At 37.4% G+C, this 27,536-nt stretch overlaps 1 protein-coding gene across 2 annotated transcripts in view; it reads right to left on the bottom strand.

The window, feature by feature from the left end:
- Positions 1-27,536, bottom strand: part of MEI4 (meiotic double-stranded break formation protein 4) — a 215,096-nt gene that overhangs the window by 180,018 nt on the left and 7,542 nt on the right. The gene's annotated exons all lie outside the window — the stretch shown is intronic.

Here is a 27,536-nt window from a genome sequence, read left to right as displayed (position 1 = left end):
ATACATAAAAGCCATGTAAATAATAAAAGAATAATAAATATAGCACAATTAAAAGTAAAAAATAATCATCATACTATGACCATGGTGCCTCAGAACAACCCACCCTTCAACAGGTATTTGAGTTCCCTTGGAATATACTTCAAACATTATCCAAAACAATAGAGACTCAACCTGGATAGAGAGACTGGGCTGTGTTCTTTTGTCCTGTGATTTGTGTGATGAATGATGTGGTCTCAGTGGGAATTCTACTTGCCTTCAAGTGAAGCAGACCTTTCCTTACAAGTGTAGCTTCACTAGTTGTTTTCGGAGTAGTGAAAACTGAGTTTCCACACATTCTTTGGCAGGTACCGGTATGAATAAAGTTAGTGTTACGATGGCCCCATTGGTCTCGTTTTTTCATTCAGTATACCCAAACATATACTGTAAGTGTACACTTTAATTTATAATCATTTAGGCACAGAGCAATTTCTTTTCCTTGACATTGTCAAGATAAGAATTACAAAATTTAAGATTCACTGCTCCCAAGAGATAACTGTATTATTTATCAACCAAAACTCTGAGTAGAAGGAGAGTATGAAGTTCAACCGGAAAGAAAAATCAATTAAACAGAAAGCTGTTTAGAAACAAACTTCAATAAAAGGAGGTAAGTGTGAAGAACAGCAGAACAAAGAGCTTATAAATAGGGTCAATTTATATTCCAGACAAAGAAAGGTTCTAATTAGTTAATCAAATAAATCAAATAAATAAATAAAAGGGATGACAAGAAGGTAACAATTGCTATTAATATGTTTTAAGTGGAATAGAGTGTGAGATATGGAGGAAATCATTTTTACACTATATGCATATGTATAAAACAGTGATGTTTGGTGGGACCCAGGAAGCATACCTTGTCTATTCTAGTCCCCATTTTTTGGAATGTTCTTCTTCCAGAAATTAGGATGGTGGCCTTTTGTAGGGCCTCAAAGACTTGGTTGTGTACGAGGATCTGGGGTCCTGAGTATGAGAAGAGTCCCATCCTGGGATTCTTCTAACACACCACTGATAATAATATCGTCCTCAGTTGCTCCATATTTTAATTTTTATATTTGTGATATACATTTATTTTAAATTGACTTTAAGATTGTTGCCAGCCAGGGTCATTTGTTGAGATGGGTGGCCATACAAATTGAATAAAATCAATAAATCCAATGAATGTTGTTGTCATTCTGAAATCATAATCTGCTCATTTTGAATGCACTGACTTAACAGTATGTGGGGGATTTCTTTCTGGTGGGGGATTTCTGATATAGTGATTAAAGGTACTGCTAGTTATTGCACCAAATGTTCTGTTGTGAGTTCATTATAGTCCTTTAATTATTTGGTTGCAAAGTTTTGGGCCATAAACGTTTGTGGTTAAACCTAAGAGATCTAGCTTTGTTAAAAGTAACAGTGGCAAAATTTGCTTCTCCTTTTATTATATTATTATAGTTGTTTTGTATCACTGAATCTTCTGGAAAAAGAACCATTTTGGATTCCTGTCCCTATTTTCCTTGTTTATGTGGGGGGAGGGGGAACACCCAGAACAAAATTGAAACTTGCATCTAGGAAAAAAAAGAGTTTGAAGTTTATAAAACATCTTAAGAAAATTTGTTCCTAGAAATGTGATTGACTTTGGGAATTAAAATTCCTATTGGAACCTTCAACTAATATTCCACTCATATATTTCTAAATCAATAAAACATATTGCAAATTCCATTAACCTCATTCCAAATAAATTAAACTGTGGCTAAAAACTGGGACTCTTGGATCAAAGGTGCTTTTCAAAAGGTAACTAGACTTTGTTTTTTCCTTGAAGATGTTTCGCTTCTCATCCAAGAAGTTTCTTCAGTTCTGATTGAATGGTGGGAGGGAATGGAAGGGTTTATATTTCTTGCAGTCATCTGCTCTTCATGACCTAGATGACTGAGAATCTCCATAGACCAGCAATCTCCAACCTTTGTGGCTTGGCGAACTGGTGGAGGCGGTGGTGGGGGTGAAGAGGGGATGGTTTTGCATGTGTGCACATGATGCTTTCACAAATGCAGCTTTGGGCATGCATGCACACAATTGCCTGCCACTTCTGTGGCCAGGTTCCAAATGGGCTGTGGCTCAGGCCACGGACCAGGGGTTGAGGACCCCTGCCATAGACATTGGGACACTTGGAATTTCACTCAAAGAACATTAAGGCCCATATCCGTAGCAAAAGTTCAACTTTTGTGTATTAAGAATATAATATTATATTTAAATGCTGAAAATGTTTTCACTACTCTTCTTCTGAAATCCCAGTAAATAAAATATCTGTATCTTTAAAAGCTCAGAATAGGCACAACAATGATAGTGAGCCCTACATACAATACCTATCATGATGTAGTCTCAATTTTTATAGGATGTACAGTATTGGTGAACCCACTGTCTTTTTAAATTCCTGCAGGCAGGATCTTTCACATTCCAATATGCTGCAAGATGAATGGATGTTAATTCATAGAGCTGTAATCAAAGAGTAAGAAAAAAATATTCAAACAAAACCTTTAAGTCATTTCTTTATTAGCAGTATATATATATTTGAGTTCACAAAGATATTGTTAAAAAAGTAAACTTAGATTTGCAAAGTAATGTAATAACTGAAAATTCATGTGTGTGTGGTGCAAAATGTAACATTTTGTGTCACCTCCTTATAAGAGAGTGGCTGATGATTTCCCCCCCTCCCCCCACATCTAACCATAATGGACTTCTTAGAACAGCGGTTCTCAACCTATGGGTCGCGACCCCATTTGGGGTCGATCGACCATTTTTCGGGGGTCGCCAAAGAAGGCGATCCGCCATTTTCTCCCCTCAGGGGGCGGCGCCGCGCATGCGCATAACGTTTGTGTGACGGGGGTCGCCGTCACACAAACGTTGAGAACTGCTGTCTTAGAAAGTTAGGAGACAAATTCCTAATGACCTCTTTCTAATGCATAAAGCCAGAATGCACTGTCCTACCATTAGGCTGTTTGATGTTTTGTGAAAAGCCAAGAAGCATACACAAATAAATTAAAAATTAAATATATGAAAAATGGAAGAAATATTCTACAACTGATAATATATTTTTTTTTGTTAAATGTTTGGTGCCTCTTCAAGTCAGTTTTGTAACTATCTGAATCCAGTCCCTGCAATTTTCTTGGAACCTCAGAAGTGGTTCCATTAATTTCTTCCTAGGGCAGTGGAAAAGTAACTACCGTAGTCCAAGATCACCTATCCACTCTCAGATGGGACTAGAACTCACGTTTTCCCAGTTTCTAGTCTGATGCCTTAATCCAGGGGTCCCCAACCCTGGCAACTTTAAGACCTGTGGACTTCAATTCCCAGAATTCCCCAGCCAGCCATGTTGGGGACTCCTGCCTTAATCACTACACCAAACTGGCTCTCTTTAACACACACACACACACACACACACACACACACACACATGCTAGACTAGTTTTATTAGCATTTCCAAGCTTTCTTATTTTGGTCCTCCATTCTTTTGCAACTTTAAAATCACTCGGCCCCACTTTAATTTGTGGGAGGTTACCAGGGTTCAGTCCCTGCGACACTTTGTTATTTAAATGGCTATGATTCTAAATCAAGAAAACACTCTCTAAAAAAGATTTCAGACCTTGTTAACAGTACTGCTTTAAATACAGTGACCACAGGTAGCCTTGCAATAATATCCTCATAATCAGCAATTAGCAAAATAAGGAATGTACTAAATTATTTTTTGGGGATACTAGAATGGTATTTCTGCAGTGTCAGATTCTCACAAAAACCATTTTTATTGACATTAAGAGTAAACCAAAGTCAGTCAGAAAATTACAGCCTAACTTAAAATATCAAAAGCTTTTCACATAGTCTTAAAACAGAATACATTCAGTCCTTGCTATTCTAGTGTGTTAATATATAAACATAAATAGATGATGTTTTAACATTAAAAAAACAAACATAAATATGTGTTCCTTTGAACTTGAGAAGTAGCACAAATGGAAAATACACAAGCTTTAATATTTAAATTTGAATAAATTTAAAGATGAATAAAATAATAGGTGTTGGTTCAGGTAAAAGGGTTATCCTTGCTGCTAATTATCACTTTCTTTTCCATTTTGCTTCAGATATCGGTGATGATAGAAAATCAAGCACCGTATCTTAAATCTTTTATTTTATAGTGTCAAGCTTTCTATTATCCCAGGCATAAACAATAAAACAAATGCTTCAAGAATAAAAGTATTTATATTAGAAAGCATAATATTTGTGTTCAATTCTATTCTACTATTAATTTTTTTTTGTGCTAAAAGCAGATAATTTGAAATTAGGAAGAATGGATAAAAATTAGAAAAAAAATAGTCTCTAAATTCTAACTTTCTGGAACAGAAATCCAAAACAACTTCAAGTAAGACTTTAGCAAGATTTCTGATGCATAGCAAACTGTAAGACAAACTATTATGTCTTTGTTACATTTACAGATGTAAATATCTGCCAGATATGATCAAAAGTTTTTTTCCCATAATGAGATTCCAGAATCTAGAAAACAAATAGTATTTTAGTTAGAGGAGGCACGCATTATACTATGTATACAGTTACATACTGACAGTATACCTTACACTACATATGATCATTCAGAAAGAAGCATCTGTTGACTTCAACTAAGCTTTCTTCTTGAGGCATATGCATAGAATTATAGTCATATTTTCTTTTTTTTTAATGTTAAGGATAACAGTTTCAAGAACAATACATACCTGGATGTGTATTACATCAGTTATGCTATTTTAGACACACATCTGTGGCACTGAGAATTATAATTCATTATCTTATCACTGGAGTAATGGAAAATCTATGGGAATCTTCCCCATTTATTTATTTATACCATTTATATAGCTCCTCATCTCAACTTTGGAATTCTTGGTGGCTCACAACAGAAAAAGCAAAAGCATACAGAATATTATAAAAATAATATTCTATTGTAATCACGCCCCCTAAGATTTTCAAAATCTTTAATTTTACAGCTCTCCAATACAAATACTGTGTCAACTCTACAAACAAGCATGGCCGCAACCATTATAGATTATAGACACACACAGAGCTAGTGAAATAAATGCAACATTTTAGATAAGGCTGATGTAAGTCCTGTTTATTTCAGTGAGGCTACTGTACAAATGGGCAAATCTGTGTATGGTTTGAATGCTGGAAATATGTAGTGCTCCTGGAAGAGAAATATTACATTGTGGAAAAATGCCTGCATCCTTGTAATAAATGAAACACTCTTCAGACCTTTACCTGAATATATGAAATTTTAAAACAAATAAGGCAATTGGACTGTGCATGGAGCAATTAATTCTATTTCTCCATACATGTCCTAGTGGGTTCAAAAATTGGAGGAAAGACCGCCCCATCCTTCTTTACAAATTACAGATCTCTCCTGCTTATATCTGCATTCAAAAATGGTTTGATGGAAAGACACTATAAAACAGGTGCTATAAGATGAATAACAAGATGAATAACAAATAACAGGTCATTGGCCTACTTCTCTGTATACTTTCTAAAAAGCAGATCTGTTTCAATCATACAGTTATTCCATAAAAGAATTGATAATTAACAAACTGCTCATTAGCTGTTCTCCCCAAGCCCGAATATTAAAAACAACTTTGAAAAATTTTGATAGCTTGTCTGCGTTCTTTAGTATCCTTAGAACATGTAATGAATATAGATGACCAAAGATAGACTGCCTGTCATTATCTGATAATGTCAAAGCCATGGCAACTTTAGAGCAGTTCAGGCTGGATAAATTACCCATGTTAGTAAATTGAGCTGCTCTTTTAAGTTGTGGGGGGGGAAATGGAACTGTCCATTGTAATTGTTGCAGTGAAAGAAACTCAGAGAGTAAGATGGGAGAAAGAGTTTGTAGGAGAGGAATATATGTAAAATACATTGTTCAAACTTTTCCAGGCATTGTGGATTACTGGAATGCCTTGATCCTTTCTAGTAGCTTAATATATTAAGGAGTTCTACATATTCAAATGTATTCTGCTCAAGTAAGACAGGAGCAGAACTTCTCAGTATATTAAATTTTCTGGTGATGCCAGGTTATTCAGTTCTGCTCTGAATTGTCTATTCTGTCTATTAACTTACTGTATTATTAGAGAAATTACACTAAATCTGAGTAACTGGGACAATACCGCTCAGGCTCATAATTCATTTCTTTAATATTTAAAAACCTCATATTCATTATCACATGTGCTGGTAATACTTAATGCGTTTAAATCAAAATTGGAATAGCTGATGTTGAAAGATAATAAATTGGTTGAAATGAGGAGAACTAGGGGCCAATGGGCTACAATCCTCTCTGAATCCAAATTTTGTGTACTAAGAAGGGTATCAAGGCTTAGCTACCGGTAAGTTTGATGGAGTCCTAAAAACCCTTATGCTGGACATGCAAATTGAGCAGTGCTGACTCTTTAGCACCTCATGATGCATTACAAGGGGAAGTAAAGTTCAGGTAGAGAATATAGAATTTCCTCTATGTCCCCCCTTTGTCCATTGTTCTACCTATCCAAGACATTGCTAATTTAACAATTCTTCTCTCTTCCATTTTTTCCTGGTACATGTGTACAGACAATACACTCTTTGACTCTCTTCTGGTAGAATATAGTCAGCTAGGGGCTGCACTTTGCCAATCCATATAATACCTATCCAGTAAATAAATCATTCCATCATCATTATAAAGCTTGTTCCACTCAGGCTAAATTGCTTATATTCAAACAAAGAATGCTTCAACATCCAACATACTATATGCAGCCTTGCCCCATTCTAGCTATCATTCAGTCAGGTCTCAGTCTCTTTCTATTTCCCATCATTCTGGTCTCTCATCTCCCTGCTGTCTTCAGCTTCTAGGAAGAATCTAGAATAATAATAAATGGTATTGTCTCTTTTTTTCTTTTAAAAATATAGTTGCGTTATATCCATCACACATGATTTTGAGCCAAGCAACAAGCACAACATCCTGAATGTAAAGGGTTCTTTCTTCCTTTTCTAAAACCTGGATTCATTAGCCAGCAAGGGGAAAGAGAACTGCAAATGGATATGAATAATAAAGGTGGGATAATTGGCAGTAGCTGAGGAAGGGAAAGATGCTGAGAAGATTGAAAGCAGGTGGGCATTACAGGCCATATAACAGAATAACAGTTGGAAAAGACCTTGAAGGGCTTCTAGTCCACCCCCCTGCTCAAACAGGAGACCCTACACCATTCGTTGCCCAATATCCTCTTAAACACCTCCAGTGTTGGAGCACCCACAACTTCTGGAGGCAAGTTGTTCCACTGGTTAATTGTTCTCACTTTCAGGAAATTTCTTCTTAGTTCTAGGTTGCTTCTCTCCTTGATTAGTTTCCATCCATTGCTTCTTGTCCTGCCTTCAGGAGCCTTGGAAAATAGGCTGACTTCCTCTTCTTTGTGGCAGCCCTTTAAGATATTGGAACACTGCTATCAGGTAGGAAATGAGGGGAAAAAGGACACATGCCTTAGCCTGCTTTCCCCTTAAAATCATTCTGAGTTCCTCTGAATTTTATTTGGCTTGAAACCCAGAGCAATCAAAGTGTTCTGGGTTTTGTTTTTGTTGAACGGTAACAAAACCTGTGACTTAGCAGAACTTCTGGGAGGCAGTAGAATATTTTTTAGATTAAAAAAACTGAACAATCTTTTTCAGGAACATTTCTATAAAGCAGAATAGATGGAAGAAGAAGCAACATGGTTTCTGGAAACCTGGTTTTGCCTCATTTACCTTCTAAACAGATTCAAAGAGCCAAATTGCTTCACTAGAGACTCTTCAGCAAAATTGGAAGTACTACACTAAGAGAAGAGGTCCTTGTGTGAGACTAAGCTGAAAATGCCATAATTAAAATGAAGCAGCACATAACCAGAGTGGACAAAAGCCAGGAATCTTGTTCAAAGGATCCCTTTGGAGAAATAGATAAGAAGGAAACAAGTTGATAAGGAAACAAAGGAAAAATATCACCTGAACCAGATAAAGGAAGCTGGGCCTGGATGTAAGCCTTCATGAAGATTGAGAGACATACTGTCAAGGTAATCTTTATAGATTTCATAGAATCATCTTGTTAATACCTCATTCTTTTGGTTACAACATAGTTGCATTTTCACAAGGACAGAATTGCAAATTCAACACTAAGGTGAATTACATAACTAAAACAGCTCCAACCAAGAAATGAAAATGGACCATTTTTAATTCATAAAACAAGTATTAAAATAACTTTATATAGATTGCTACAGTGGTGAGATTCAGCCGGTTCTACTTCAGCAGAACTGGTAGGCGAATTTTTTGTTGCCCAGGCGCAGAATGGACTTCCGGAAGTGACATCCACACATAGAACCAGTTGTTCACATATTTGAATCTCACCACTGGATTGCTACCAGTTGTTTTTCCTACTGCTTTTTTATGTTAGCTCATTATGTTTGCTAGAAGTACTTCTGACACTTTGGTAAATGTGCATAATAAAATTCCAGTTAACAAAGCTGACTGTGAAGTGTCCTAAGAAAATGGATAGTGATGGTATCATTACATTTATTTAAATCAGCTTTAAAACAGTTAGCATTCGGTTGCAGTTCTTTTTGAGATTTGAGGGTAGGAACAATACTTGAAAAAACAAAATTTGTTTCAAAGCTGCCACCAACTGTTTCGCTTTCAAACTGCAATCTAATTGAAATCTACATTGATAAACTTTCTCAAGTTTATCAACTGTCTCCAGTTTTCTGTTTTGCCTTTTACTTCTTAGTAAAGGAAGGGGATTCCATGGCATACATATTCAGATGTTACTATACTTTTTGTAGAAACTTCAAAAAGAGTAACCCCTTTAATCTACATACCATCAATATATAGTATGTGCATGAGTTATTCTCCTGTAGGCTCTTACACAAACAATTTATACAAGTAAGAGGGTGGCACACTATTATTCTAAGCCACAGCAAAGGAGAATTTTCAGTCAATGCTGTGTCATACATCTTGATTTGTAAACTACTTCCCTATATACAAGCCTGAAGAAAGTAAAGAAGACAGAACATGGGGGGGGGGAATTGGCAGAGACAGTACATGCTAGTCAGTCTCTCTGTGTCCTGTAACTGTTCATCAGTCCTTGATGAAAAGAATTTGCTTATTTCTTCCTTGAATAGAGGAATGTCCCCATGTTTGATGATGACCAAGAAGCATATAGAATTTTTATTGACAGTGACATTTTTCCTCCCTTAGGGTCAGGTTTGTACACTTGACTGCCATCCTAAATCACAAAAATTTGTAATACTACCCACAGGTATCCTTGATAGGAGCCCCCAGGAAATTGTAATTATTTACAGCTATTTGTGGCACTAGCCTAGAAACAACATGGTTAAATCAATTAATATTTTCTGTCTTCAGCAATATAAAGCTTAAATGCTTTTGGCAAAGGGAATGATTGCTCAACTTTATCATATGTTCAATTGTTCGTTTCTTTATACTTAGTGCTATCCTGATATTCAGTGCTAGAGTTAGGCAGAATGAGAGAACAAGAAGTCTTGGATTGGAGGTTGAGGGTGGGGAAGAGTGAGTTGCAAAGTATTGAAGTGGGAACAACTGTGGCTATGAATATTCACAGCTTTCTGCTTTCCCTAAGTGGTTATCTTCTACAGCATTTGTCTTCAGGCAAAGCAAAGAATAATTAGTTTTGAAAACATATTAAACCACCATGAGAGTTATTTTCCATTTGTGGAGGAGAGGAGAGACCATTGCATCCATTATCTCATGTGTAAGTTTAAAGTTATGGAAAGCATTTGGGACTTTTACCAAGCTTGTTAGTGCAAACTAAATGTTCTTCCTGAAAGCTTCAAAACATCCATGCCCAATAAAAGGCTTATGAATTGTCTCAGGTGGCATGATCATTTATGCATGGACAGATGATATGTCCACTGAGACTGCCAGCAAAGCAGAGTAGCTTTACAGGCAACCACACACTGCCAGGAGTAGCCTTTGAAGTCATGCATGACTTTTCCACAGCACATGGCTGTTTTTATGCTTCTAGAAGGACTATCTTTCTAAAGAAAAAAACCAAGAAGAATAAACCTCTTCAGCTTTGGAGAGAGAGGAAAACCATTTCAGCCAAAGAAGATCACACTTTTTTTTTTTGAAGAAATGCTATTTTTTCATTATCTATTAAAATAAAAGCAAAAAAAAAAAAAAAAAAGATGTGTGAAGAAAGAGGGTCTCTTAGCACCATCCTTCTTATTGCCTCCCCAAACTAGTCCTAAAGAAAAGGATGCTAGCCTTAGGGAATTCGATGCTTAAAGGAAGGAGGGTTTTAGAAAGCTGGAATGGTCTGGCAAGAAAGCATTCAAGTAAATTAAGAAGTTTCAAATTCAAGTCTTAATACTGATCTTTTAGACAACAACATGTAAAGGGGTCAAAATCTTCAGTTGACACTTGTGATGAAGCCCCATCGATAATGCCCACACAAAAGACTTGAGGCTCTAATCACAATGAAACACTAACTATCTTGTAGATTTGGAAACATCTCCTCTCCTCTTCCCTGTACCCTGCTTTTAGAGTTTAGACAAATCATGATTTGGGGATTTTCCCCTCCTAAAATTAAATTGCAGGGATTTTGAAATAAATAAATAAATGATCTCATTTTTGGCCTCCAGTTGATGTATGCAGTCTACAGATAATAATGTTGCTGTGCCTTAAGAATTTTGTAAGAATTAGAACTGCTTATTGCACTGTTTCTCAACCTTGGTGGCTTGAAGATGTGTGGACTTCAACTCCCAGAATTCCCTAGCCAGCATAGCTAATGCAGTGAATACAGTATTCTATACTAATTGGGTTACATTTCAATAATTTTGTAGTTTTCTTCATGTAAATCCTGGATCAGGGCCCAGGGTTTTATATCTATAAGAACTCAATTTGGCCTTGGATTCCTAATACTATATATATATATGTGTGTGTGTGTCTGAAATAGTATAAAATAGTATGCAACTCTCAAATAAAGGCTAAAATATTAGTTGTATTAAACTGAGTAAAATCTAATAAAAATTAAATGAATATATTCCTTGTGAATGCTAACATTTTTTTTGGCTCCATGATATACTTATTTTTCATCAAGACATGCCAGTTAGGAAATGTAACTATTTTTTAAAAGACACAAGATGCTGTTGAGGCCAATATAGAGTTTACCTAGAAACGATTGGCGCTGATATTTTTGAGAGTATCATTGATCAATGTAATGAGCCTATCATGAGGTTTGAATTTCACAATTGCTCTTCCTGTAGCATAGTTACCTGAAATTGCACTAGTAATCACTGTTGATGTTGTGGAAAGATTGATTTCTGAGAAACTCAGTGGAAAAGGCATAAGAGAAGTTGCTCCAAAGACAGAGCAGGCCAAGAACAATGTGATTGGTAGTAAAAAAAAAAAAAAGGAAAGAAGGAAATTGAGAAGTCACAGCAAAGAAATTCAGGAAGGAAGCAGAAAAATAGAGAAACCACAAATGGCTAGTTAATAGTTTAAACCCCCATCACAGGGCTTTAAAAAAAAAATCACTACAGATAGTCCTTGACTTATGACTGGTTATCTAGTGACTGTTCAAAGTTACAGCATACTTGAAAACAGTTAATTATGACTCATCCTCGAAGTTATGACTGCTGCACCGTCCTGCAGTCACATGGTTGTATTTCAGGCACACGGTGACTGGCTTTGCAACTGGTAGCAGTGTCCTACAGTTATGTGCTTGTGTTTTACAATGCTTTTTGTTGTTTTCTGGCAAAAAACATTCATCGGACAAGCTGCACTTGGATTTGCAACCACATGACTTGCTTAACAACCATGGTGACTTGCTTAATGACCATCATAACAGAGGTCATAAAATTGAATATTTATTTAACAACTTAAATTCCAGGTTCAATTGTGGACATAAGCCAAGGTCTACAAAATAACAGAAGCAAATTTTTCTTCTTGTTGTTGTATATCGAATGCATCAGTTCCATCAGAATAAATGTTTACTATTTATTCAAAATATTTGGTCCTCCCTGCCACATTTTCAGAAATTTTCTATGGGTGTTTATACTAAAATGTATTTTTATAAAGCAGCTTAGACAAAGGCATTTGCAAACCACCACATTATACTTTCCCAGGAAAATAATTAGCAATTGAAAACGAGTACAAAATATCAAAAGAATAAATAGCACCAGTGATTGCCAACCTCCAATAGGAATACTATTGAAAGCAGCTCACAAAATTAAAATCAGAACATTTAAACATGAAATCAAATGATTCCTCAATACACAGCACATTACAATGGCACAAGATAATATAAGCAAACATAATTAAAAAGCTTGAGACAAACCAATCTCAGTCCACTTAAATGCCTATGTAATATATTGAGATAGCATTCTAAAGACCCCGACTAACTTCCAAGTATTGATTTGTATGAACAATGTTGTATGATATTTTTTCCTGACAACCAGAAATTCAAGGATTTCTTTGGAAAAAAAAGGGGGATTAGGTATGAACTTATTTACTAATCCATTCTCTTTGGAGGCCCTTGATACTTCCAGAAGCTATATTAATTTACCAGGAAAATACCCTTGCCTCTGGATAGTTTTAGGTTTTTATCATAAAAACATGTTTCCAGCATTCCTATCATCCTGAAGAACTTTACCACTATGATTCTGCAATTGTATCATGCTCTTTTCCAGTAAGTAGAGTTCCTGTCCCAATTCCTACTTCCTAGCCCAGCTCCTTTGCTTAGACTGAGCATCATATGGTTAACAAGAGAGGAAGAACAGTTTCAATCAGTTGCCAGTGTCCTGGTGTTTGTGAATGAATTGCTTAGAGCTGATCTTCTTTTAGTCCATATTTCCTTTATGTTTGGTAACTTGCTATGTTCATACCCATTCTGAGCTTTTTTCTGGTGTTACTGCTAAACTACTAAGCTAGCAGAACTGTTGTGTCCAGTTACACAACATGTTAGTTTTAGAGGGGGACTAGCAAATTTTTTATTGTTGTGAAGTGGGATGAAGAGATTATTGTTGTTTCACAACTGGTGACAATTCAATAGTTTGGAGATTCAGCTACTAACCAGACTGGATGCAATGAACAGAAAATATATTCATACTGTCTGCTATAAGAACTGAATTCCAAAATATAAAAATGTCCACAATCATGGCATTTGAATATCAGAATAGACCTGAAAAAAGTAGACAACTCAGAAAATTTAGATTTCATTTGGGAAATGAAAAGATTGTGGGTATGGAAGTGTCCCTATTGATTCTTCAGAGAAAAAAAGATAGAGGACCCAGCTACACTGCGGCAAAATTATTGCATATTCTAGAGAACATGAATGTTTAGATGTATACTGATTTCCGAGAGGAGGTAAGGCATTTCACCAGCCTTACCATAAAACAAAATGAAGAATATCTCGCTTCAGTGAAAATGGGTGGCGGTGCATCTTTCATTGGCCTTTCAAACTAGAAACATCTGTCATCTCTTTACTGAAGGATGGAGATGTCCTTGCAATAGGCTATGCCTAGTCATTGATAAAAGAAGCCATGAAAAAAAGCCAAAGACCATAATTCACTATAGTTTTTCAAAATATGTTTCTACATTTCAATGAAGAAGTAGTAATTAATAACTGATTACACATTGCCATTCAGGAAGACTTCTCCGATATACATCTTCTATATACTACCAAAATTCTCAAATCTGTAACCTTTAACTGGGTGAAATGATGCATCATAGAGCAAAGCTTTTTCAACCAAAGTACAGAGTGCAAGGACCCATTACTATTGAGAGAATGATATTTGGGAAAGATTTTGAGAAGATTCAGCACTACCAGGCTGCTGCTGTGTTGCTACAGTCATATGATCCTCATTTTCAGCATTTTCTGACAGCTGCCCAGTCATTGATGCAATACCAACCTCCTTCCCTCAACCAGAAGCAGACATATATCTTCCTGCAGGGCAGGGCAGGGCAACAGGGACAAGGACAGGGAGAAAGGAGGGAGGGAGGAAGGGAGGAAAAAAGACAAGAAAGAAGGAATAGGGAGGAAGATTTTCAACACTCTCTGCCCCCTTCCCACAATGAAATTCAATGGAGAATTCTGTTTCTCCTTTTAGGTAAAGAACTATCTCAAAGTGATGACCTAAAGATTGCCTAGTGCAGAGGTCCTCAACCTTTTGGGCACCAGGGACCAGTTCCATGGAGAGAGGTTTTTCTGCAGACTGGAGGGTGCATGGTTTTGTGTGCTGCCTGCATCCCCCTGCTTTGCTTGTTTGTGTGAACTGGTTGCTGGCATGCCGCGGCCCAGTGCTTGTCCATGGACCGGGGGTTGGGGATCCCTGGCCTAGTAGGTTTTATCATTACCAGCGTTTTGAGAATATATATTCAGAAATCAGAGTTACATATTAAACTTGTATGCTACCCAATTCAACTACTCTGGGCAAGAATAGCCACTCTCTAGAATCTCCCAGGCTATATACATAAGCAGGGAGTGGTAAGGGTTTAGTCTGGCAAGATTCTGTCTGCTACTTGTAAGCAAATAAAGAACTGAATGCTGGCTGAATTGTTCCAAATCATTCTTGGACTTAATTTATACATACAAGGCTATGCACATGAAAAACTGTTGACAGAAGTCAATAATCTAATGAACACAAAGATGCTTTGTCTTTTTTTAATATAATCTTCCTAAACCACAGTGAAATTAAGTAAGGGCCATTTTAATTATTTCTATTAACATTTCCATCAAAATGAAATGACATTTTTGAGACTTTGCCAGTTTTTTTTTATACAACTGTAAAACTTTACATCAGGAGGAAACGTGCAGCCTATACCCGTATATGGCTTGTCAGAGTAGTGTTTGTTGTGTGTGTGGGGGGGATTTAGAGATATATAGCACCCATTTTATCCCTTAACTTCCCTAAGATCAGTTCCTTCCCTTCTTTTCTCGTATGTGTATACTTATCTCCTGCATGCCATACAAAGGCTGAACATATAAGAGTTGTGCACAACCACCTTACAATAAAAGCTAGTTCTTCAATCAGAAGAGGTTTTATTAGAGATCTGGAACAGCTTGATGTAATATGCAACTTGGACAGCAGTCTATTTCGAGGAAAACTATTAACATTTAGCGATTTACATAAATTTCATAGAAAGTGATTCAAGGCTGAGACAACAGAATTACATACCATTTTAATAAAAGGTACAGATGGATTGTATCTTTGGACACTTCCCAAATGTAGCATTTGCAAGGCAACTATACAAAATATTTATCATGGTTTGTCAATTTGCTTCATATAATGTGAGTCTGGCATGCAAAGTTATTTGCTTGTATACTATAAAAGAACATTTAAATGGTACCAATTTTCCTGCAGACTAAAGTGATGAGTTCAGAATTATTTCATCTCTCAGTCTTCCAATAGATTTTATAGAATTCTCTCCTGCTGACAATTACTGCAGTGTGGACTTTTCATTCTGCCTAAGGACATATATCACATCTACTTTGGTTTCTATTACTAGTAGTACGTGCAGTGTACAGTTATTAGAATATGAAATTTGGAAGAAAAGATGATCTAATGTCATGAAATTAAGAGATACTCTGTATTTGTTTAACTATTCCATTGGTGTTGGGCAGATTATAAGTTCAAATAATAAAGTATTTTGTATACTTTCATTTTAACATAGTTTAATACAGATATGTCAAACACAAGGCCTGTGGGTCAAATCTAGCCCATGATTGGCCCAGATTTGCTCTGCGGGGCACCCCGGAAACAATGAGGGACTGGTCCCAGCTACTCTGACCCCACCCCACCCCAGTCTGGCAACCCCCTGGTGGGAACACAGGAGGCGGTGAGTGCATGGGGGCCAATGATGTCCAGCAGTAGCCAGAGCCCATGGGGCTCTCAGCTGGAGCACTGTGGGGCTCCGCAGCCCACTGCAACCACCGGGTGGCCCTCTAAGCAGCAGACGGAGGCAGCGGTGGGGCCGCAGCAAGGCAGCCCAGCCGGTTGCCATCACCGCCACACGGCGGCCCTCTTTGCGCTCAGCCCCTGCCATCCAACCTCCTCCTCCAATGAGCACCCTGGAAGCTCAGGGCCAGGCCACGTGCCCACCTCCTAGGGCCCCAGGCAGCCTCCCTCCACCGGAGATCCCTGGATCCCCTCCACAGGCACCCCCAATGTGAGCAACATCGAGTTGGCCACACTCACCCAGCCACGCCCACCACAGTCACACCCTGTGACCACCCCGACCACACACCTTTGTCCCCTGAGGGCAATCACAATGCTGATGCGGCCCTCAATGAAATCGAGTTTGACACCACTGGTTTAGTATATATAACAATTTTCAAGACCGTTTTAACCAAATATATACAAACATTATAAATATAACATAATACACAAATATGATAAATATAAGCATAAGTATAAGGTATACAATTTAAACAATATAAACTAGTAATTAAAACTACTGAATAACAATATCCAGCCACCATGCATATCTCACTGAATAAGTCTTCATTTCCTTCCATAGGCATGGGAAGGAGAGGGATTAACCTTTTTTATTTGACAATTACATACAGATAATAAACCTTTAAAGGTCACATAAATCTTAACATACAAGAATAATGGGTCATGTAATGTGCTATGACAAAGCTAATCGATTAAAATGAAAATTTCAGCTTCCTTTTAGTCTGCCTTGTTCAGCAAAACCCTTAATACTGAAAATCTAAATCATTTATGTTTAATGGAATTTGAGTTAAAACAGAGAGCAAGTAAAAGTGCCGCTCTTTCTCAAAAAAATCAAAATTATCTGAGATTGGTTTATCCCTATGGATCTTCAGTAAATGCACAGGGTTTTCTGTGCTAACAGTGCCTTCTCCTGTGGATTAGATCCCTTCCTTCTCTGCCAGATTAAGCTATCCATCTGGTGACAGGAGGCTCAGTGAATGTGGTGGCAACTGCATTCTTGAGTGAAGAGTTGGCACATGCCACCTTGAAGAAGCAGTGGTGTGTCCACTCCTCAAGAAGCCAATGTGCCTATTTTGGAAAGTTATGATTAGATTATGCTGAAAGAGTAAATATAAAGAAATAATCCCCATAAACAATCAACTAATAATCATTTATCCATCTAATTACTATATTTAATCATAATTTGATTAATGTTTATTTCTGTTTTCTATGAGCCAACCTGCATTTTATAACTGGTAAATTGGGCCATATATGAGCAATGTATTTAACTATTTAACTTTTACCCCTTCACAGGTTAGATCAGTGGTTCTCATTTGGGGTCGAACGACCATTTCACGGGAGTTACCAAGCAACGCAGTCCGCCATTTTTTCCCCCTTTTCCTTAGCTGTGCTACTCCCTTTTATTCTATTGGCTTTTGAAAGCCAATAGAATAGACTCTCTTGAATAGAGTCTAATTCTATTGGCTTTCAAAAGCCAATAGGAATTGTCCAGGCTGTCTCTGCCCTGCTGAGCCTGCCAAAAGTCCCATTCTGCAAACGGTGCTACACCAGTTGAGTAGTCCTCGACTCACGACCGGTTGAGTAGTCCTCCACTTACGACCAGTTGGGGGTCGCAGCATTAAAAAGGTTGAGAACCACTGGGTTAGATGGTTGGCTTAAAAAGTACCCTTTAAAGATCACAAATTAATTAAAACACTGTTAGATATTTCATTACTATCAAGATTAAATTACACGCAAGAATGGAAAGAGATGATCTCACCCATATCTGCTCCAGAAATAGACTGTATAGAATGGATTATTTGGTGCACTTTCCCTGGAATTCGCCTAAATAATCTATATTCAGAATTGGATGTGAAACAGAATTCCCTCTAGAGCTATAATCAAGTATGTAGGCCACTATGCAGCCTTTCTATAATGCTCTCCTATTCAAAACAAAATGTTGGGGCAGTAGGTCATAACGCTGTTATAATAAATCAAACACTATTGTGCCTCTGTTCAACATAGCACTGAAAGGCATGAGAATTATATTCATAAAACATATGTTCACCGCGTGCCAGTGCTTCCAAAAGAACCTACCCCAAAAAACTCTCCCAGTCAACCTTGTCTTGAGAAATTTGGCAGCAGGAAGTAAAGGGGGTGTGAGGTGCCCCGACTATGGAAAATCAACCTATTTTTCATCTGTGCAAGACTCAATGTATGGCTATACCTGACGTGTAATGGATTTCCATTACTGATTTCAGTGTCTGAATCTCACATTTCATTTTCATTTTTTTGCCCAATCACCATGAAAGTACACACTTTCTTAAGGGAATAATTGGTGCAACCGTTTTTACATTGCTCCCCCATAAAATGAAGAGGTAGGCATCAATGGCCATTGTCCAGTTGAACTCAAATAGTCAAAGCAATCTGAGATAAATAAGCATACTAAAGGAACCCTCTCCTGAAGGCTCTAATGGGAGAGTGGGTGGAAAGGTATGCACATCTTGGTAATTTAAAGTTTTGTAGGTCAATTAGTATGAGGCAGTTCAATGGCCACAGGATCAGCTGCTAAATGTATCCATGTCATAGAAATTAAAAATAAGTGCATTATGTTGCAATGCTTGCATGATGTCTATGAAGATTCTCAGTCATCCAGGTCGTGGTTGTCCCAAAGGTGTTTTTTTCACGAGGCAACTGGACTTGCTTGTTTTTCCTTTGAAGATGTTTTCGCTTCTCATCCAAGAAAATTCTTTAGCTCTGGCTGGATTAGGGGAACCTAGTTAGATAGGATAGCCGAGAGACAGGGAGATGACATCGTTTACTATTTGCTTTTGGAAAATACCAAGATCAATCCCAGTATCTCCAGATTGGTCTAATGGGGGGGGGGGAGCTGGAAGCAGGACACTCTGCATAGACCAGTGGTTCTCAACCTGTGGGTCGGGACCCCATTTGGGGTCGAACGACCATTTCACGGGGGTCGCCAAACAACGCAGTCCGCCATTTTTTCCCCCCTTTTCTTAGCTGTGCTACTCCCTTTTATTCTATTGGCTTTTGAAAGCCAATAGAATAGACTCTCTTGAATAGAGTCTAGTTCTATTGGCTTTCAAAAGCCAATAGGAATTGTCCAGGCTGTCTCTGCCCTGCTGAGCCCGCCAAAAGCCCCAGTCTGCAAACGGTGCTGCACCAGTTGAGTAGTCCTCAACTTACAACCGGTTGAGTAGTCCTCTACTTACGACCAGTTGGGGGTCGCGGCATTAAAAAGGTTGAGAACCACTGGCATAGACAATATTGAAATAGATCAATAGTCCAACTTAGTATAAGGTAGTGTTTTATGTTCCATTACTGAATGAATCGAAGGCGTTCTGGAAGTTTCGCATTTTAGGGGAAGTTCAAATTCAGATTTCTTAATACTGCTTTGATACACAAATATGAATAGTACTTCAGTGATATGGTATGCCCAGCTAAGTTTTATGTATGGCACCAACCATCACTCCAGGGCAGAGGGATTGAAGTGGCTGTGACCGTCTAAGAAACATTGGTGGCTTTCAGAAATGCTGCTGCAGATAACTGATTGGGAGACTCTCCTGTTGAGATTGGCCTCTAGGTATCACAGGGGATTGTTCATGATATTACCATCAGTACTTTGTCATGGTCAGGTCATTCAAGTTGTGTACAAAGGTTTGATCGCTCTACCGCAGCACTGAAGGACACTGGGGTTTCAGAGGAAGTTTACAGTTGTTCTCGAGACTCTGATGCACACTAACTTGAATGAGGGACAGGCAACAGCCCTGGATTATCTCTTGCTGGACTATCTGTGGAAGCCAGACAGCTCTCTAGAGGAAATAGATTATCCCTTTTCATTTGTGTTTCAGACTGGGATACTATATCAAGGTGGCCTTGATCACACTTGTAAATGATCCTGATGAGACCAGGATGGGGTAGTACATTTACCTAGGCTACCCATAAACTTTTGATACTATCATGAAGGACTGCTTTTCCTGATCACATCTACCTGATTCACCAAACCAGGGAGAGAGAGAATGCTAGGAGTCCCCTCTCTTTAAAAAGTCCATCTATTGGGACCAAGAAGGATCTTCTCTGCGGTGGCTCATTCTGAGAGTTTCCTAGATATCCATAAGGACATCTAGTGGAGGTAAGATTGACCACCCACTTTGACACTCTTTTGCAAGACCCTGAAGACCTGGTTTTGCCAATGGGCCTAGAGACCCATACAGTGGGATGGAGCCCATCAAATGGATCACTGAATTGTCACCAGTGGGGATGGGAATTATTGCTCTTTTATTGTTGCTATATTGGGTTTTTATCAAATCAAATCAAATCAATCTTTATTGTCAAAATACAACATGTGTACAATGAGATTGGCTAAGCCTCCCTTTGTGCACCCCCGACACAACTCACACTGACAACAAACACACAATCTTATTACACCATGTGAACTTATTGCACAACGCGCCGGCCCCACAAGTCTATCATACGTGGAGTTATTTCCCATTTAGGAGTTCATGGGTAGAAACTGTTGGTGCGGCTGGCTATGCTTCTATATCTCCTACCTGATGGTAGGAGAATAAAGAACTGCTGACCAGAGTGTGAGTCATCCCTGAGGATTTTCCTCACTCTTCTAAAGCAGCGGGCACTAGCGATGTTTAGTGGTGTCAGGGAACAGCCTATGATGTTTTGTGCTGTGCTCACCACCCTCTGTAATGTCTTTCTATCTGTGGCTGTCAAGCCAGCATACCACACCACTGGGAGTGAGTTGGAAGGCCATAATAAGAAAGAAAGAAAGAAAGAAAGAAAGAAGGAAGGAAGGAAGGAAGGAAAGAAGGAAGGAAGGAAGGAAGGAAGGAAGGAATGGCTTCAGATGGCATGGTATTGAAGGGGTTCTCCTTCCTCAACATGGAACTGCGTGGTTCAATATAGGGTTAAATATCCTCAGTATATTTATGATATTCAGCTATATATGTATCTTTACCCTAGGCTTATTAGGTGATACCATTAAGTCTAGTGTCTAGGTGGACAAGAACAGACTTTGGGGACTTTCTATCTGTCTGGACAGAGCTGCACTCCCCCAGTCAGAATTGATGCACAGCTTGGGGTTTCTCTTGGATACTCAATTCCTGCTGGAAGAGCATGTGTTAGCCATGGCCAAGGGCGCCTTTGTATAAATTCATCTCATCCTTTAATTGCATCCATTCCTGGAGCAGGGAGCCTTGCTCATGGTCACTCATGGTGTAATCACCTTCTAAACTACTGCAGTGTGCTTCACATGGGGCTGGCTGACTTGGAAGCTACAATCAGCCCTAAATGCAGTGGAATAGATAGTTATGAGTGCAATGCGGTATGTCTACGACTTTGTAAGATGCATTGACTTCTGAATACAATTCAAGGTACTACTCATCCCTTACAAAGTCCTCCATGGTTCAAAGTGGGGTTATTTGTGGGACCTACTGTCACCAACTGTTTATGGTTGTCCCAGAAGATTTATTAGAATGAACATGTTTCATGTCCTATGATCTCATGGGATCTTTCTCTGTGACAGCACCTGCCATTGGTCCAGCATAATCCTTCAGCCCCAAGATTCAGACAGCCAAGCCCGGTTTGCCTTTTGTAAGATTTTGAACATTTGGAGTTTTTTTTCCCTCCAGGCATTGAGCAAAATACTGGATAAGCTATCTCAGAATTAGTTTGAATTGGAATATGTTGTGGTTGCCTCAGTTATAGTTAAGTTCTGGAGGTATGGAGTCATGGGCCTTTTTTTGTGTTTTTAATCATACATAAGATGCCCAGAGTTGCTTTTGTGTCAGTTGAGCAGCTGTACAAATTTTTGAGCAGCCATACATATTTTTAAATTTTTCAAAAATAAATTGCAAACTAAGAAATGGAAATAGCTGACATTTCTTAGTAAGATTGATTGACTTCACAAAAGACTAAAATTCCCAGAGTCCTGTGTTTTGAGCAGAGCTGTGTACCATCTTTGGATTTGAAAGCAGAAAGAGGTTTCGAGTATATGGGTGTGCATACTTGGCACTTGTCTCTAACTGTTGAAACTAATTGTGTCTTTTTTTAGGATTGTGCAGTAGGTACACAGGACAACCACATAAATCCAGATAAAGATGTAGTTGCTTTAGCAGGCTGCACTCTTGCATGCTCCAAAGTAATTTCTTGTCTTTCCATTCCAAAGTATTGCATAGGTCTAGTTGCAAATACTTTTGGTGTAAAAGTAAATTGGCTCTTTACTTTACAGCAAAATAAATGGTACTTCTACTTTGGCAGTATTTGCAGTTAATGCTTGGGGGAATTACTGCTAAGACCTAAATGTATTTGTCATGTTGCGGAAAAAGAGTCAGCAAAGATGCAGAAAATTTCATCATTTTTTTTCTCTCCGGCTGTTCAATTCAGTATTTCACAATATAACAAGAACACAAGAAAGAAAAAATTAGATATAAACAGAAAGTAAATGAAATATGATTACTGATGGACAAACCTAATTTCAGAGAGTAAAATAATGTCAGATATAAAACAAAACAAGAAAAAAGAAGGAAAGATAGCTTATAAGAAAAATTCCCTATTTAGGGCAGAATTATTTGCAGTAGCAAATTTCTTCTTGTTTAGCTTTACAGCATAACTTGTATATTTTCTTTAAAAAAACCAACAACAAAACCAAACAAAATATGAGAAAAAGCATTTTAATATAACGGGGTTTTTTTTTATACTTCATCTTGGAAAATCAGAATAAAAATGTGACTAATTCGAACTGGGCACATTTCTATTCTGATTTTCCAAGATGAAGTTTTTGGGATTATTACTAACTGATATATACAGCAATTCAGAGATTAATCTGATTTAGATATGATGGCCCAAGATATGCCAATGATCTTCATCACACTTAAATATAATATTTGGCTTCTCAGGTTAAAACCCATGATTTAAGGCACAATAATGCACAGACTTCAACCTATTAGTGCATCTTGATAGACTAAAGCAGTGTTTCCCAAACTTGACAATTTTAAGGCATGTGGACTTCAACTCCCAGAATTCCACAGCCAGCAACGCTGCTGTGGAATTCTGGGAGTTGAAGTCCACATGCCTTAAAATTGTCAAGTTTGGGAAACACTGGACTAAAGAATAAAATAAGTTAAGATTCTGCTGTAGACTTGATCCCCCTTATAGAAAGCTTCTTTCTCCACTGAGGTTTTGACAGAGAAGACATCTGTTGCATTTACAGCCAAGGACAAGAAGCCATTCTCTCTCAATTCCATTTACTAAAAGAAACCAATAGTAGAATCGTGGCAACTTCCATTAAATCTGAGGGTAGCAAGAATGGCTGCCCATTCAAACAAACAGGCTGTCTTAAGGAAAAACATTCAAACAAACGTTTAAGCTGTCTTAAGGGAAAAAAAACCATTTTCAAAATGTGGATTTACAGGTAGTCCTGTCCACGACCACAATTGAGCCCCAAATATCCATTGCTAAACAAAACAGTTAAGTGAGTTTCACCCCATTTTATAACTTTTCTTACGTGAATTGCTGCAATTATTAAGTTAGTAGCATGGTTGTTAAGTGAATCTGGCTTCCCCATTGACTCCGCTTGTCAGAAGATCGCAAAAAGTGATCACATGACCCAGGACACTACAACTGTCATAAATACATGCCAGTTGCCAAGCGTCTGAATTTTGATTACAACAACCATGCAACAGTCCTAGGCAGGGCTTTTTTTCTCATAGAACGCCCAGAATGGAGTTCCGGCACCTTTTTTGGATGGAACCTTGTAGGGTAGGCAAGGCGGGTTGTATGACGTGTGTGAGTTCCGGCACCTTTTTTTTTTTTAAAGAAAAAAAGCACTGGTCCTAGATGTGAAAAACAGTCATAAGTCACTTTTTCCAGTAAGTTTGGATGGTCACTAAACAAATGGCTGTAAGTTGAGGACTACCCACACTAAATGCCATTTTGCATCCCCTTTGTTCCTGCTTCATGTTTCTTCTTTTCCTAGGCAGACAGACATTCATCACACCATGCATAGTGCCACAGTGGTCTGTCATTTTTATTTTCTACAAAACTATATAAAAGATTATGGAAGCATGCTCAGAGATTTATTTCAAAATGAAGATGGTGGTCGAGGCCAGTCCATAAGCAGTGAAACCACTATTTCCATGTACCTAAAAAAGTATATTTTAAATTATATAACAATTAAATAGCCAATTTTAGAGCAATGATAAAAAAAGTCTAGAAACAGAACCACAGAATATGTATTTTAGCAATTCACTTAAAGTTTTATCCTGCTGTTGTGATGACTGATAAATCTATAAAGTAGCTTAGTGATATTATTCATATCTACTATTTTCTCCATGTTAGGGATGGAAAACTGAGACTGAGAGACTGGCCAAAGGCTACTTTGTGAATTATAGCAAGGAGGAAATGTGTACTAAAATTGCTGATTTTTAGCTCAGCTAGTTCTACGGTACTGCAACCACCCATCATTAATTCTCACTGATATAAGTAATTTCCCAAAGAGAAGCACTATATCATTCTTATTCTAGTGTGTGTATGTCAACCTTGCATAGTTAGACTCACTGAAAAGTTGCTATTATTTTTAATTCAATTTATTCTTTGTTAGACACTAATATTACTGACCTGACAGGGACTGTTATTATAAAAATAATAAACAAAATGAAAAATCTAAAGTTCTCTTCTGTAGAAAACAATAGACAGCAAAATATTTTATGTGTTTAAGAGATGTACACCATAACACCTTAGTCTTTGTTCTAGGACAGGGGCCCCAATCCCGAGCTGCAGCATGCCAGCAACCAGTCCGCACAAACAAGCAAAGCCCCATCCGTGGGATGCAGGCAGCACATAAAACCACACACTCTCTGGTCCGCGGAAAAATCTTTCTCCACGGAACCGGTCCCAGGTGCCTAGTTGGGGACCTCTGTTCTAAGATGAAAGTGGCATGATTCAAACTGTCATAGTGTATTTATTGATTGACTATGGCAGCTATCATGAAATGCCTCTTAATCTCCATTTAACCCCCCCCCCCCTTGATTAATACTTGACAATCAAGGTTACAAGGATGTGGCAGAGAGGGGAATTCCTTGAGTCTTAAAATATAAATTTGGTCTCCTGCTTAACAAAATTCCTTAGGAATTTTCTGCCACCCAGCATACGCCAGAAACCACAGCTATTTGCACAGAAATTGTGCAAATGCTTATTTGCTTTCACATGTTCTTATACTAGTATGAAGAATTTAAAGTCAAAATGTGCATATTAACCTGACTCTATAATCTAATAATCACTACTTGAGTGTTTTCATCTCTCTATTATTTATATACCACAATCAAATATTTGCACTGTAACCTCATTATTAGGATAATTAGGCTTACATTTTTTATTACTCTAGCTGCTTTACTATATGGACAATTCTGTTTTCTACCATTTGCAGTTGGCTATATTCAAAATCTTTAGCTCTAGGCATATTATTAGTATGTGGATATTTTTACCAAGTGACATTTTGAAATGTCTTTTGAAATGAAGCTTACACTTGGGAGCTTCCAAAGTTAAGCCTTTTGTCAAAAAGGATAATAACAAACTTAATGTGGTTTCACATATGCTTATGACTGAACTGTAAGATATTATCACATTATCCAGGAGCACTCATAAAAGTAGATAATTTTCTTTAATTGATGAGATTCTTTGGTTCATAGATAATATCGATTGACTCTCTCTGCTCATGAATTTGTAAGAATATTGATTTTTCATTATCACTGACAGTTATGACATCTAATCAAATAAACAGCTCTGTTTGGTAAGTCACAATAACACTACAGTAAAGAATTTATTTTGTCTATGAAATATAATGAATATTATATTTTTCATAAATTTCATCTTGTTTCACTATGTTATGATGCTTATTATAAATTAATTCAATGCTAGTCCTATGTTTTTCTCTTATTACAAATTTAGATAAATTTATTTGTCCTAACTTCTTATTTTCAAATTAATGAAGGTAATGGCATGAAACATAAGAAATATTTCTTAAATATGTACTGAATAAAAGTTTTCTCATTTGGAGTTTCAAATGTCATATGAATTTTGAAATCTAGGAAAACATGAGTTTTTTAAAAAGTCCATTAATATTTTGAGCTTCACTAAATATATATTTTTTTTATTAAAAAGTTTTATAAATTTTACAGAAAATAAAAGACAATACAAAAACAAAAAACAACATATACAAGTAAAAAACAAACATTACCCAACAAAACCCCCCTTCCCCCACCCCTACCCAAACCCCCCCTTCCCCCCCCAGGGCCTCCCAGAGCAGAATATAGGCTTAATTAAAAAAAAGTTAAAAAAATTTATATTTATAAAAAAAGAGAATATAAAATAGAAAATATATATATAGAGAGAGTTAAAAATTATGAAAAAACTATATAGTATTTTTTATATCAAATTTAAATTGTATAAATTTTATCCATTTATCCCAAACAGCAAGAAATTTCTCTTGCGTTTGTCCCTTTAAGAAAGCCGAAATCTTTGCCATTTCCGCCAAATGAGACACTTTAAGAAACCATTCCTGCAATGTAGGCAAAGATTCCTTCTTCCAATATTGTCCTACTAACAGCCTCGCAGCTGTAATCAAATTTAACATCAATATAACCTCCTTTGTATCACAATCAATAACTATACCTAACAAAAATAATTGTGGAGTAAATTTTACCCTCCTTTTAAAAATTCTCTGGATATTCCACCATATCTTAATCCAGAATGCTTTTATCTCTCTGCACGACCACCAAATATGATAATAAGTAGCGTCCATACAACCACATCTCCAACATTTAGGTTGTAAGTCAGGGTACATAAAAGACATTTTTTGTGGATCAAGGTGCCATCTATAAAACATTTTATAAAAAGAGCTTCACTAAATATTAACAAAGATTTTTTGGGGGGGAGTTGATCCCTTGTTTCTAAACATTTTGTTATTTGGGAATTTTCACAATTACACTATCGAATAGTTTTCAGATACAGAGCCTGTCTGTGAAGAAATCATAAAACAACAATCTCCAGTGGGTTTGAGAGCTCTGGGAGCCAGGGAAAAATAATCTTATAAAGGAGAATATCTGTAACTTTGGGTTGAAAAGTTACAGATAAGAGCCGAGGTGGCACAGCAGTTAGAGTGCAGTACTGCAGGCCACTTTAGCTGACTGTGTTCAGCAGGTCGGCGGTTCAAATCTCACCGGCTCAAGGTTGACTCAGCCTTCCATCCTTCCGAGGTAGGTAAAATGAGGACCCAGATTGTTTGGGGCAATGTAAATATATATATACATTGCTTACTGGTGTACACCGCTTAGAGAGTGCTTGCACTTAAAGCGGTATATAAGTCTCATGAATAAATAAATAAATAAAATAAATAAATGTGGGATCCTAGGTAATCTCTGAGCTTGGTTGTTTTCCTGCAGACGTTTCATTATCCGAACTACATAACATCATCAATGCTAGTATGGAGTGGGGTTTGCTCTCAGT

Source organism: Crotalus tigris, unplaced genomic scaffold (assembly GCF_016545835.1).
Source record: "Crotalus tigris isolate CLP2741 ecotype Arizona unplaced genomic scaffold, ASM1654583v1 scf7180000020550.821452, whole genome shotgun sequence".
NCBI classification, from domain to species: domain Eukaryota; kingdom Metazoa; phylum Chordata; class Lepidosauria; order Squamata; family Viperidae; genus Crotalus; species Crotalus tigris.
Note: the sequence above shows the minus strand (reverse complement) of the source record. Positions and strands in the feature narration are given on the sequence as shown.